Consider the following 10,657-nt stretch of genomic DNA (forward strand, 5'->3'; position numbering starts at 1 on the left):
GGTCACAAAGCACCAAGCTGATCTCCCTGTGCTATACAGTTGCTTCCCACTAGCTATCTATTTTACATTTGGTAGTGTATATATGTCAATGCCACTCTCTCACTTCGTCCCAGCTTACCCTTCCCCCAGCCTGTGTCCTCAAGTCCATTCTCTACACCTGGCCTTTATCCTGTCCTGCCCCTAGGTTCTTCAGAACGTTTTTTTTTAGATTCCATATACATGTGTTAGCATACAGTATTTGTTTTTCTCTTTCTGACTTACTTCACTCTTTATGACAGACTCTAGGTTCATCCACCTCACTACAAATAACTCAATTTCGTTTCTTTTTATGGCTGAGTAATATTCCATTGTACATATGTGTCACATCTTTTCTATCCATTCATCTGTTGATGGACATTTAGGTTGCTTCCATGTCCTGGCTATTGTAAATAGAGCTGCAGTGAACATTTTGGTACATGACTCTTTTTGAATTATGGTTTTCTCAGGGTATATGCCCAGTAGTGGGATTGCTGGGTCGTATGGTAGTTCTACTTTTAGTGTTTTAAGGAACCTCCATGCTGTTCTCCGTAGTGGCTGTATCAATTTACATTCCCACCAACAGTGCAAGAGGGTTCCCTTTTCTCCACACCCTCTCTAGCATTTATTGTTTGTACATTTTTTGACGATGGCCATTCTGACTGGTGTGAGGTGACACCTCATTGTAGTTTTGATTTGCATTTCTCCAATGATTAGTGATGTTGAGCATCCTTCCATGTGTTTGTTGGCAACCTGTATGTCTTCTTTGGAGAAATGTCTATTTAGGTCTTCTGCCCATTTTTGGATTGGGTTGTTTGTTTTTTTGATATTGAGCTGCATGAGCTGCTTGTATATTTTGGAGATTAATCCATTGTCAGTTTCCTCGTTTGCCAATATTTTCTCCCATTCTGAGGGTTGTCTCTTTGTCTTGTTTATGGTTTCCTTTGCTGTGCAAAACCTTTTAAGTTTCATTAGGTCCCATTTGTTTATTTTTATTTCCATTTCTCTAGGAGCTGGGTCAAAAAGGATCTTGCTGTGATTTATGTCATAGAGTGTTCTGCCTATGTTTTCCTCTAAGAGTTTTATAGTGTCTGGCCTTACATTTAGGTCTTAAAAATATGGAATGCTTCACGAATTCGGGTGTCATCCTTGCACAGGGGCCATGCTAATCTTCTCTGTATTGTTCCAATTTTAGTATATGTGCTGTCAAAGCAAGCACTGGGCTTTTCACTTTGCCATTTGTTCTTACTGCAAGGTGATGGGGAACTCCTATGAGTGCACCCTTCACAAAGGATTTAGAAACAGAAGACTGTAAGCCCTGATGATTGTTATCTTTCTCTGGTTTGCCCAGACCAAATCCCTTAACCTCTCTGAACCTTGGTGTCCTTTACCGTAAAATGGGGATGTGATATCCTAATGAACTAAAGGTTGTAAAATGCTTGGTAGTCTATGCTGAGTAAAGCACACCTATGGTTCTATTGTCATTTAACCTCAGAAGGTCGCCAACACAGACAAGAAGAGAGGAAACACCTCCTTTATGCAGGAGTCTACACAGCCTGGGGAGGCAGGTGAGGAGTGAAGTGTGTGTATGAAGCGTGGATGAAGACATGGGCTGCCTCGTCCTGTTTCTTCATCACATTGTGTTCCTAGAGGGAGAAGATGCCACTTTGCACTCTCATTGGTGTTGGGTGTTACCCAGCTGCTACATATGGCCTTTCCCCCTCCAAACCTTCTTTTACTGTCTTGAGATCTTTCTGTACACAGGCCGCTACATAAAAGGTCTCTGGAGTTCAAGGTGGGACTAAAAAGCAAGAACAACATTGTCAAATTATTGGGTGTTAAGATCACCGTCGTAATCCAGGTGTAAACTGTGGTGATTTACCTCAGGATACTTGCTGAGCTGGGTTCCCCCTGCCCATCTCCATCTCCCAAGGGGAAGAACGTTAGAAGGTTGGAAGGAAAACAAGAAAGCAGATGGCGAGTGTACCTGAGAAGGGACCCCCCCCCAGAGTCAGCTTCAGGGGGGGTGAGATGAATGTCCCCAGGTGAGTGTGAATATCCAGGAGTAGGGGAGCCCTGCCCTGGGCCTGGGACCCAGCATGCAGGTGTTCCTTATACCCCTGTGGCGTGAGAGCAGTAGGTAGAGATTATTATGCCAGAGGCTGAGAGTAGAGAGAGTCCAAAGCAGCCACACAGTTTCCTAGGCTCACAGGAGCATGGGAGAATTCTAAATTGCCCTGTGTGTCCAAGAAGGATTGAGAGACAGCCACCTGGTAGACCCTGATGGTGTCTGTGTCACAATGAAGCAGATGGTCAGGAAACCACACTTGAGGATCAGGTGGAGGCCAGCACAATAGTGACAAGTGCCACCCAGGCATCTGATGCCCCCCCAACCTCTAATGCCCACTCAGCATATGATGCTTAGAACTCAGACACAGTCCTAGGAAGTGCTAGGAAGGAAAAGTAGAAAACACGGGATTGACTGGGACAGCCTGGAATTGGCTTGACTAAGAATTCAGTCAGAAGTGAGTGAGGCGGGGGATGGAGACTTTTATAGAGATGAAGTCAAGTTACAGAAAATAACAAAGTAGGGATGTGTTTCTGGCATCCATGAGATATATCACATCCTCTGTGGAGAGTTGTTTGTGTGCCTGGATCTCTGCTAGACTGTAAACTCCTTCATGGTATGTTTTGTGTCTCGTGCATCCCTGCTCTCCCCAAGCCCAGGCTCTGCACATCATAGGTCCAACTGATAGGTTTGCTCTGAAATGAGACGAGGTGGAGGTATGTTTGCCTGGCGCACCTGGGCTGTGTCGTGTCTTTTCCATTTGCTCACCTGTTGTCACAGCTCAGGAAGTGTGTGTGCATTCTTTCATTTGCTCACTCATTCATTCACTCAGAAAATATTTATCGAGTTCTTGAACTGTGAAGCTTTACAGAGTGAGTTAGGAGGGGAAAGGAGATTTAAAATGTATTTGCATGGTTTGTTTTTAATTTTCTAGAGTCCTTTCCTACCTACTGTCTCACTTTTGCTTCACAGCCATAGTAGAGGTAAAGGGGAGAGGAGTGTGTTAACTTCACTGTACAGGTGAAGAAAAAAGAGAGACAAGTTGAGATTTGACCAAAACAACACAGAAACTTGTGGTAGAGATGGAGTGGGGATGGGGTGGGGGGAACATCTGTCCCCCCTTTGCTTCATTGTTCTTAGGTAAAAAGACATCAGAATGTATATTCGGCCAATGGAAAGAGTTCCGAATGGCCAAAGCCAGAACAATCCGAACAATTAAAATAAAGTAGTATTGGATTATATCCATGACTCTATAGTGATAGAAATAAAGGATTGAATAAATAAATGGGAAGAATAGCTAAATTTCCCTGCAGAATTCCAGATAATTGATGTAGATATTCTGTCCTCAAGGACAGGGAGCAAACTCCCTGCTCCTTAGTGTGGCTGTGCGTGGTGACTTCCTTCCCAAGAGCACAGTGTGGAAAGATAGGAAAAAGGGTAACTTGACAGTGGAGAAAGCTGACAGCCACTGCCTCAGCCAGGTGACCCAGGCCAGCATCAGCAGTTGTAGGTCGTGTGGATAGTAGGCACCCCTGGTATGACGTGATGAGAACAGCACTTCACCTCCGTCGATCTCCCTCTCAAAACCCATAACCCCTGGGCTTCCCTGGTGGCGCAGTGGTTGAGAGTCTGCCTGCCGATGCAGGGGACGCGGGTTCGTGCCCTGGTCCGGGAAGATCCCACATGCCGCGGGGCGGCTAGGCCCGTGAGCCATGGCCACTGAGCCTGCGCGTCCGGAGCCTGCGCGTCCGGAGCCTGTGCTCCGCAATGGGAGAGGCCACAACAGTGAGAGGCCCGCATACCGCAAAAAATAAAAAAATTTAAAAAATTAAAAAAATTAAAAGTTTATGGGAAATGAAATGAATTTTTTGTTGTTGTTAAAAATAAATGACTTTAATCCCAATCTCCCAATTCATCACACCACCACCACCCTCGCCACTTTCCCCCCTTGGTGTCCATACATTTGCTCTCTACATTTGTGTCTCTATTGTTGCCCTGCAAATCGGTTCATCTGTACCATTTTTCTAGGTTCCACATATATGCGTTAATATACGATATTTGTTTTTTTCTTTCTGACTTACTTCACTCTGTATGACAGTCTCTAGATCCATCCACGTCTCTACAGAAAAAAAAGAAAAGAAAAAAAAAGGAACGAAATTGGGTCATTTGTAGAAATGAATTTTTAAAAAAGATTAATTGGGACTTCCCTGGCAGTCCAGTGGTTAAGACCCCGTGCTTCCACCGCGGGGGGCATGGGTTCGATCCACATGTTGCACGGTATGGCCAAAAAAAAAAAAAGATGAATTGCACAATGAAAAAAAGTGCTGTAAACTTATTGCTGGCATTATTAGGGTGGTGGTGGGAGGCAGCTGCTGTATAAGCCTTTATCCTACTTTCCCATGAGTCAAGAGGGATTCAGTCAGCTTTGGTTGAAGTAACACAGAAAAGAGCTCTTGTGTTCCTATCACAAACACGTGGTCCCTTCCATGCCTGGCTGATTCTGGATAAACACATTTTCCACACCATCATCTCCAGAATCTTTGCTCTCCGAGGTCAATAAGGCTATGAACATCTCTTTGCTTGTTCCTGGAGCCTGAATATATACTTCATGAACCAGCTTATTTTCAGAATCCAGAAAAGAGTGGGAAACTGGGAGTCAGAGTACCTTTGAGTATCACCTGATTGCCATGCTCCTTGACTTGACCTTTCTCATTCCTTACTTCTTTATCCATAAACTGACGATAATGATGGCCCCTGGGGTAGTACAAGGTGAAAGGGTAGAAGGTATATGAAAGCTTTCTGTGACTTAGAAAGGGCTGTGACGTTTTATTTTGGAACGTCTTTGGCTTTGGGAGACTAGAGCTTCCTGTGTGTCATCCCTTTTTAAGCAGCGCTCCAGCTTATTCACTCCATTCATCTCCACAGACATTTGTCAAGTATCATTACTATGTCAGGCACGTGAAGCAGTGCCTTACCTGGGTAATGGCATCCCTGGAAAAGTAAGAAGTGGAGAAACTCAGGTTTGTCAGAACCTTCATGGCTTTGAAGAGCTGCACATGGCTGGATGGATAAGCTGCTTGTATGGGGATTATAACCCACAAGAGGCATTCATTAGTCATGATGACTTTGGCTGTTGGGCATTGAAAACCCAAATCAAAATGTCCTGGACAAGCTGTTGGCTCACCTAACTAGGATGTCCAGAGTTAGGTGGGCTTCAGGGTTCAATGATACATTGGCTTAACCACAGCACCAAGGATACAATTTTTCCTTTTTCTGTTATCTATAGTGATGGTGTTAGCCTATAACTAGCACATTTTAGGGTATGGGATGGCTGCCAGCAGCTAGTGGAGCTCTTAGCTTCCTTGTTCATGATGAGGCAGGGTGGGGAGGGCACTTACAAAACTAAAGCCACAACTCATGACCTTGGCCATCCTATATTAATTAGCTGCCCCTACCTCCAGTCTCTTGCTCCAGTCTCTCTGCATTATCTCTTACACAATTTGAACTATTATTTATTTTTTACTTTGCTTATTATTTATTTGTATGTTTACTCATTTATAGTCAGCTCCCTTTCTGGAATATGAGCTTCATGAGGTCATGGATTTCATCTTGTTCACCATTGGTCCCTAAACCACCTTCTAAGCAGATTGGGGTCCGTCCTCAACACACAGGAGAGAGGCTGAGTGTGCAAAAGGGATCTTCTTTCCCTGCCATCCTTTCCAAGCCCACAATGCTTGCTGCCTGGGTCGTGACTACTGGAAGGAGGTACTGCCAATCAGAATATTACTGGAATATGAGGATCACAGGTGCCACTTGGAAGACATCTTTCTAATTTTTTCTTTTTTTTTTTGGCCGTGCCACACAGCATGTGGGATCTTAGTTCCCTGGCCGGGGATCAAACCCATGCCCCCTGTAGTGGAAGCACGGAGTCTTAACTACTGGACCACCAGGGAAGTCCCAGAAGAGGTCTTTCTAAACAAAGGCAATCTGAGTTGGTCTAGTCTGGGTGGAAAAACAGAATTGTGGACAAGAGAAACCTAGGTAAAGTTGGGAAGACAAGACTGATGGACAAATTATCCTTGAAGTGAGAAGGAAAAGTAGTAGTGGGCAGCAAGGCTGGTAGTCAAATGGGTGAAAAGCAAAATGGCACGAGATGACCAGTTCAGGACAAAGTCCAAACAGAGGGCGGGCATGACAGACAGAGCTCCTGTCCCACAAACGTCTGTCTACGTTCCTGAGCACATTAACTACACTTTTGCATACACCTTGGCGATATTCCAAGGGCCCTGTGAAAGATGCATAATAGCTCTTTGCAGTTTAAGAGCATTTCGTAACTTACAAAACATATTCCCAGACATTATCTCATTTCATTGTCATAGCCATTCTGTGGGGTCGGCTTTATTACTCCTATTTTGCAAGTGAAGAAATCAAGCCTCAGAGTGACTTTCCAAAAGCCATGCAGTTCAGAAGAGGAAAAGCTGGGTGCAGACATTTTCCTTCAAACCTTGAGTTCATGCTGCCTCAGTGTAGTTGAAGAAAAATGGGCTAATGATTTCCTGAGATGAAAATACATACTTAGGCCTAGGTTTTTTATTTTGCACTATTTGTCTTTCTGCTTAGAGTTGAGTTGCTGTGTACTTTTGTATACATATGTAATTTTCCATAATGAAAAATTTAAAACATTGAAAGGATAGGGCTGAGTGGCTTGGGCAGCCCTCAGCAGAGAGAATCAAGGGAAGGTCAGGCCCTAAGAAAGTCAGGTGCTGAAGGGTTTGGGCTTCAGTGATTTAAGATTTCAGTTATTAAAAAAAAAAAAAAAAGAACATTTGGGAGTAAGAAATAAGAAAAAATCATATGTGTGCTCAAGCAGCTAAAAAAAAAGGCACAGAGGAATGAGTTGCTCTCTCCGGGTTTTATATTCTCTTGCCAGATCCTTTAATTATGCTTCTATTCTTTTTTCCCAAATTTAATTTTCCCCCAGACTTAAATAAAGAGCAGCTGATGCTTCATAGAAGACTTGGTGAAGCAGACTTTCAGAAGGTATTTTTGCCCAGGTGCAGGTCCTCGCTTGATGTCCGTTTCACCGTGTGATCTTGGGTTATTATTTCCCTCCTAAGAGGTTCACTTTCTTCAACTGTAGAATAGGAGTTACGTTATTTGCCACCAAATGGCCTCCCAAGAAAACTGAAAAAGAAAGCGGGGTGATAGCCATGAAGGCTCTTGGAAAATTTCCAAAGTAGAATGTCTTAAGCTGGGAGATGTTATTATTAGAACTTTCCTTGAACTCACCCGGGTTTGTGGGTTACTAGAGTCCAGGGCACTGGCAGCCTCTGCTGCCCTGGAATTAAATCTGAAAGGACCTTAGTGATTGACCTGCCTGGAATGGAACCTCAGAGCTTTGGAAGCTGGATGCCTCCTAGTTGATTTGGTTGGTTGGACACAGCTTTCACCCCATAAGGTGTTATGAATTTGCACTGATGCTTCAGGAAGCAGTGTCCTGAGAAAGAGATGTGGTCTGCCCTTGATTATCCATGCTAAGGGGCAGATCAAAATCTCAAAGGGCAGATCTTCTCGAGGAATGGGATCATTTTAATTCAACATTGCAATACTACTATTTTTTTTTATTTTTGCGGTACGCGGGCCTCTCACTGTTGTGGCCTCTCCCGTTGCGGAGCACAGGCCCCGGACGCGCAGGCCCAGCTGCTTTGCGGCACGTGGGATCCTCCCGGACTAGGGCACGAACCCGCGTCCCCTGCCTCGGCAGGCAGACTCTCAACCACTGCGCCACCAGGGAAGCCCCACCCTTTTTTTTTTTTTTTTTTTTAACCTCCTTAAATTTGTTTGCTCAGGCTTAGCTTTGCAAAACAGAAGAGAGAGGTGATCCAGATAGATACTGGGTGGGGGGAGGAAGGTCATCTGGGATTAAGCCTGGCTCAAGACTTGTCTCTCTTTGCTTTCACTTTCAAAGACATCAGTACACGTGCTGACGGCTCATCTGACAGCCTGGTCTCCCAGCTTCTTGTCTTCTCAGTGTTATGGATGTTCTTTCAACAAATGCTCCCTTCAGTGCCACTGACCATCAAGTCTTCATTTAATCATTCATTCATTTGCTTATTCAATGTATGTTCCAAGTAGCTCCTATGAGTTGAGAACTTCTTAAGGATCAGGTGTACAAAGATTAGAAACCTTCCTTTACCTTGAGGTCTGTTGTGGGAGACAGGTGAGCACCATATGGTGGGATGAATAACTATCATAGGGGAATGCCTTTGGTGACTGTGAAGGAGGAGCACTTTCTAAGCCCAGTGGAGTCAGAAAAGACTTTCAGGAGGAGGTAACACTTGAACTTGAAGCCTAAGTAGGAATTTATCATGTGCATGGATGAAGGTGAAGGTGGGGGGAGGGAGGGCATTCTAAGAAGAGGGCACAGCATGTGCAAAGCCATGAAGGCATGATATAGCAGTGGCATAGTTGAGGAGCAGCAAGTATTCTGAGTGGCTGGAGGGTACCTGTGGAATGGCAGGAGAGATGAGTAAGTAGGTAACTAGGTGCCAGACCCAGCACTAACTAGGCTTATCCTGAAGGACATGGGGAACTCCTTTGGGGAATTGAGTCAGATTCTCATTTTAGAAAGAATGCTCTGGCAGAAATGTGGAGATTAGAATAGAGACGTGTGAGATTGAAGGAGTGGGGTGGGTGGCAGAGAGACCTGTTGGGAGCATTCACCATGAAGCAGCTGAAAGTGGATAAGGGCCTCCACTCAGCCAGTGCTGGTGGGGGAGGGGAGGGTTGGAGAGAGAGATCTGAGCGGAGGGTATGAGACTCGGGAACTGACAGAATGTGGGGGACAGATGTGAGGGAGGGAAAGTCTAGAGTGGCTCCCAGATTCCTGGTGACACCGAGCAGGGCCCTGTGGGGCTCCTGGGCACAAAGCCTTCCTGTGTCCCCATTTCTTTGATTACCTTCATTCAGCCTCCATGACCTTCCCTGTGTTCCGATGGGCAGATTCAAGCAGTTGTTCATTAGGGAAGGGAGGGGATGTGAGACCAGGGAGACACAAACAGTCAAGAGAAGCAATAGTGCAGCCTTGGGGCAAGGTACTGGTTCCCCATCAACAGATACACACAACAATATCTTTGAGCTGTTTGGCAGATACGGAAAGCCTCTACAGGTGGGAGAAGTTAACGATTAACGATGGTATGCTGCCCACAAACATGTAGACCCCAGGCCAGCTGGAACCTGAAGGTTGATGATGCGGACTGCTACTTAACTCACCACCAACCCATCAGAAGAATGTCCACGAGTTGATCACACCCTCTTTGAACCATTACTATAAACCTTCTCACTATCCTCTCCAAGTTGGGACACATAGGTTTTTGAGGCAGGAGCCTGCTGTGTCCCCCCTTTGCTTGGCAAAGTAATAAAGCTCTCCTTTCCTACTTCACCCAAAACTCTGTCTCCGAGATTTGATTCAGCACTGGTGTACAGAGAAGCTGAGCTTTCAGTGTCACTGGCTTAGGTGACTGTAGATGGTCAGACTGCTGGCAAATAGGACACACAGGAGGAGAATCAGCTTTGGGAGAAAGATGATTTATTTAGCTTTGAAAAGATTGAGGTGAGTATGGGACATCTATGTGGAAATAGCCAGTATGCAAATAGGTTTGAGGATTTGGAACACAAGAGTGTTTGAGGCTAGAGACCCTCACCGTGGGCATCAGTGAGATCACCAAGGCTGAGTAGGGGAAGAGAGGAAGCAAGAGGGCCAAGGAGGACCCCAGGAAGCCAACATTTTAGGTCAAGTAGAGCAGGACAATCCAGGAAAGAAGACTGAGAAAGAGAGTACAAAAATGCAGGGGGGGGGGAAACACGAGACAGCATGCCAGGGAGGACGGGGCAGATTTCAGAAGGGAGAGTGGACAGTGTTGTCAGGTTCCTAGGGAGGGCAAGTCTGATGAAGGTGAAAAACGAGGGGCATGGTTGGTAGAGCATGGGCCCCGTAGCTGATGGGCTTGAGGAAGAGTCTTAGCTAGGAGGAGGGCCACCCTTCACTCACATGGGATGAGAGGAGCTGGGGAGCAGAGCCATCTGCCTCACCCTAGTTCCTAGCCAAGATCCTAGCCAAGAGCTGTTTCACATTCTCCAGAGCACCTCTGATGAGGAAGAGCAGTTGGAAATGGAATTCGGCACCTAGTGATCGTCAGGTCCTGTGTTGGACATTTCATGCAAATAATCTCACCATAGCCCGGTGAGGTGACAGCATAATCTTCCCTTTCAGACTGAGGACATCAAGGCTGAGTCAAGTCACTTATCCATCTTTCCTCTGCCCAGGTCAGAGCCCCCAAAACAGATCTCTGAAGACCCAGCCTTTCATCTCTCACTGGCTCAAGTTCCTAAAGCTGATAAAGAATAAAGATAGGCTTGGGCCAGATACAGAGTAGATTTCTACCACTGAGGCCTCCACGTGGACAAGTTAAATCAATGGGCAGAAGAGCGGTGGAGACCCTGCACAAAGCAGCTTTCTTTTTCAGGAGCAAAGATAAGCCAGGGAAGGGTGGAGGTGGGGGTATTTGTAGGGGA

General features: G+C 45.5%; 1 non-coding gene across 1 annotated transcript; it reads right to left on the minus strand.

Moving 5' to 3' along the window:
- Positions 1-1,127: 1,127 nt before the first annotated feature.
- Positions 1,128-1,234, minus strand: LOC132512398 (U6 spliceosomal RNA). Its single transcript, XR_009538127.1, has one exon. It is a non-coding gene; the product is annotated as a U6 spliceosomal RNA (small nuclear RNA).
- Positions 1,235-10,657: the final 9,423 nt, after the last annotated feature.

The sequence above is a fragment of the Lagenorhynchus albirostris genome, chromosome 20 (genome assembly GCF_949774975.1).
Source record: "Lagenorhynchus albirostris chromosome 20, mLagAlb1.1, whole genome shotgun sequence".
NCBI classification, from domain to species: Eukaryota; Metazoa; Chordata; class Mammalia; order Artiodactyla; family Delphinidae; genus Lagenorhynchus; species Lagenorhynchus albirostris.